The 4,035-nt window shown below is 41.1% G+C and overlaps 1 non-coding gene across 1 annotated transcript; it reads right to left on the minus strand.

Annotated features, from left to right (window-relative positions):
• Window positions 1-3,534: 3,534 nt before the first annotated feature.
• On the minus strand, window positions 3,535-3,641 carry LOC133833533 (small nucleolar RNA R71). Its single transcript, XR_009892909.1, has one exon. It is a non-coding gene; the product is annotated as a small nucleolar RNA R71 (small nucleolar RNA).
• Window positions 3,642-4,035: the final 394 nt, after the last annotated feature.

Raw genomic sequence — 4,035 nt, forward strand, 5'->3', positions numbered from 1 at the left:
AACACCCAAACCAGCCATTCAAATCCAAATTAAAACCTTTAAATCATGGATCGAAACTTACCTCTTCTGCTGAACCACTTCACCAAGCCAAAACCTAGCAAATTCCCAAGCTTTCCTCCCTAGTTCTGTCTTAAGACATCAAAACCATATTTGCCTCAAAACCCAACCAAAACTCAGAATTTACAACCACATAAAAGAAGATTAAATGCTTACCTTAACCCTGATTTAGTTCTTGAGCTAAGCCTCCAATTCCCCCACCTCCATTCTCAGAAATTCCAGCTTGAGTCCCTTAAAATTTCTGTGTTCCTTTCTTTCCTTGTATTTCCTTGAAAGAGAGTGAGAGTAAAGCTAATAGGAAGAGTCGGTCTATTTTCCTTCTAAGGGTTTCCTCAAATTTGTCTTATCCACTAAGTTAATTCCCAAAGCTCGGGGTGCCGGAACCGTCCCCGAGGGCAAAATGGTAAAATCCCCCAATATTCCCGCCTAGACATCCTAACCTCGAATATTTCTCCATATATTTATTTTCATAACCCGATAGTCCAAATCACTACCCGATACCTAAAGTACCCCTGACTTGTCCAAAGTCATATTTTAAGTCCCGTTGTGACTTTTCCCGCTATCTGACCCTAGGATCGTCTCAAGTCGTGCTTTGCAGACCTGGCCACATAATAATGTGGTTCTCACATATATCACATGTTTATTTCATATTATCATAAAAACATAACTAAACATATAATTACACATTTAAATCACATAATAATCTAATGATGCCCTCCAGGCACACTAATCATGGCCCTTAAGCCTCATTAGCGAATTTGGGGTCGTTACATGAAGACCTTGGTGAAACCCTTGGAAAGTCTTGTAGCAGCTGGGAAATTAAAGCTTGAGGGCCAGGGATTGAAGCTGGGAATAGGTAGAGCAAGTCAATGGGATTCCAATTCGCAGTTGAGGTAAGAATTCTAGCTTTGATTTTGGTGAGTTTCTGCTATAAGTTTGCTTGGTTGGGTTGTTTAGTTAAGGGTTGGATTTGATGTGGATTTCAAGTTGTTTATACTATTTAGGATGTGTTATTGAGTGTTCTGGACACAATTCTGGTTTAGCACATATTTGAGGTGAATTATGTTGAATTTGGTTGGGAGAAAAAGTTGGAAAACCCCAAGATTTCAAGGTTCATGGGGGAGCGCTGTGACCCTGTTCATGGACACCGCGGCCCGCATGGCCCCAGGAGCCTGGGGGGCGGGGGGCTTTCTATCTCTTAGGCGCACTGTGACCCTCAGGGCCAGGTCATAGCCCGCATGCCGGTAGGAATTGGGGGCTGGCGCCTCTGACCAGGGGGCGCGCTGCGAGCCTTAGGTCCAAGTCGCAGCCCACCTAGGCACCCTTAGCAAAATTAGGCTTTTCGTCTAGGGGATCTAACCCTAAGCGCTTGGGACGATTTCTATTACCCGGTTGATGAGTCTAGTTTTTATGATGTCTTGGTGATGTTTTTAGTAGTCTTTTATTTTGTTTTTCCTTGTTTTAGTGCGGGTTTACGCTTTGTTTGGTTGTTTTTGTGAATATCAGGAAGAATTGAGCATGTGGAAGGAAATTCCAAAGAAAGGGAAGAAATAATCGAGTTTTTCATCATATTTTGATCAAGAATGGTTCTCAATACCATTTGGAAGTGTTGGTGAAATTTTGGGATGAAAACTTGAAGAATTGAAGAATTCCTTAAGAGCCACGGCATGATCAAAGTAGGGCCGCGGCTAGGGGGAGAAACAGAAGCATGGTTTTTGAGGACATCCTCGGGCCGCGGCATGGCTAGGTAGAGCCGCGGCATGGATGGGCATTCTGCCCAGAAGACAATGATGCGGGCCGCGGCATGGTTTCAGAGAGCCGCGGCATTGAAAGGATAGTCTGCCCAGAAATTTTTACACGGGCCGCGGCATAGTGTATGTAGAGCCGCGGCCCGCCTCTCTAAAATCTAAAAAATCCTAGGTTTTAAAGGACGAAAAAGAAGAGAGAAGGAGGTACGGACGAAGGGAGGAGTTCTGGTGTTGAAGGCTCAAGCTTAGAGTATTTTTACATGTTTTTCTTCTTGATGTTATCTTTAAATTCTGTTGTGATTAGCACTATGACTATGAATTAATTTTCTGTTTAGGATGTTCAATTGAATCACTTGAATTTCTATTATGACCTAATGCAATTTTAATTTCCTCTTCTTCAATCTTCTTCAATTCCTTATAACCTGTTCTTATAGATTGATTATTGATTGGCCATCTTTAGTCATATATATATATGTTTTTAAGTCAAAATCTGAGAAGTGAGATTTAATTATGATGTGGTTATATTGGACATAATTCTAATTTAGAACGAAAGTATCTGAATTAATTGTGTAACTGTTATTAAGTTGTGGAATTTAATGCTACCTTTGTGGTTCAATTTACCATAGAAATATAGGAAATTGTCACCTAGGTTGAGTTTATAATTCATAGAATGATTATAGGCTGCTGTCTCAACTTGTTAATTGAATTAGGTAAAAATAAGAAGAATTCATACTTTGCATTAGGGAATAATAGGAAGGATAGTTGATGAGATTGAATATCCTAATTATTTCTCAGTGATTGAATTAAGAGTTTTTACTATTAGTTATTATGCTATTTAATTGTCGATTATTATTTCTGCACTTTATCGGTTCTTTTGCTGTATTTTACAAAAATCAAGAAGTTTTAATTCATCAAATAGAACAAGAGATTAATTGACTGGTAATTGATAATTCAGTCCTTGAGGACGATACTTGGTTTTACCATTTTATTACAAGTTCGCGACTGTGTGCACTTGCATAGCAAAAATTATCGCAACAAGTTTTTGGCGCCGTTGCCGGGGACTGAAAATTATCAATATCAGTCTAATTAATTTCTATTCTAATTTTATTTTAATTTCTCTCGTTTCTAATCTGTTTAGTTGCTTAATTTGTCTATCTCAGGTGAATTTTGGTATATGCGTGGCAGAAAAGGAAAAGCCACACTTGTTCCTCTGAATCCCGAGATCGAAAAGTCTTGCAATCAAATCAGAAAGAATAAGAGAGAGACCCAGAATTCTGTGAAGATGGCACAGAATGATGGGGATGGCAGGAATGGTCTAAATCCAGGAGTTGTCCAAGGGGTTCAGGCTCAGACCAACGCTGAGAGGAGTCTGAGAGATTATGTGCTACCCACTCTGACGGGAGTACAAAATAGTATATGCCCACCAACTGTAGAGGCCAACAACTTCGAAATAAAGCCTGCTATTTTACAAATGGTGCAGTCCTCTGTGCAATTCAATGGGTTGCCCTCTGAAGATCCTCACACCCATTTGTCCAACTTTCTGGAGTTGTGTGGAACCTTCAAATATAATGGGGTGAGTGATGACGCAATCAAGCTTAGGCTCTTCCCATTTTCTCTAAGGGACAGAGCTAAAAGTTGGCTGAATTCTCTGCAGCCAAACTCCATTGTCACTTGGCAAGATCTAGCTCAGAAGTTTTTGTCCAAATTCTTCCCTCCGTCCAAAGCTGCTAAATTAAGGGGAGAGATAAATAACTTTTGCCAGAATGACGGAGAGTCATTATATGAGGCGTGGGAACGGTTTAAGGAACTCCTTAGAAGATGTCCTCATCATGGCATTGAACAGTGGATGCTAGTACAGAACTTCTACAATGGTTTATGTCCGACAACCAGAACCATTATAGATGCTGCAGCGGGTGGCACTTTTATGAGCAAGAGCGCAACTGGCGCTTATGAGCTGCTGGAGGACATGGCTACAAACAACCATCAGTGGTCTGAGGAAAGATCATCAGGAGTCAGAAAGGTAGCTGGGGTGCATGAGCTAGATGCAATCACTGCCTTAACAGTGCAAGTAGCCTCTTTGACCAAGCAGTTGCAACAGAGTAGTGTGTCTGCTAATGCGGTTCAGATGGCAGTGAGATGTGAAATGTGTGGTGGTGCTCATTCTGTCGATCAGTGCCCTATCTGTATGAATAACACCCCCATGGATCATGCTCAAGTTCAGGCGGTGGGA

Source organism: Humulus lupulus, chromosome 4 (genome assembly GCF_963169125.1).
Source record: "Humulus lupulus chromosome 4, drHumLupu1.1, whole genome shotgun sequence".
Classification (NCBI taxonomy): Eukaryota; Viridiplantae; Streptophyta; class Magnoliopsida; order Rosales; family Cannabaceae; genus Humulus; species Humulus lupulus.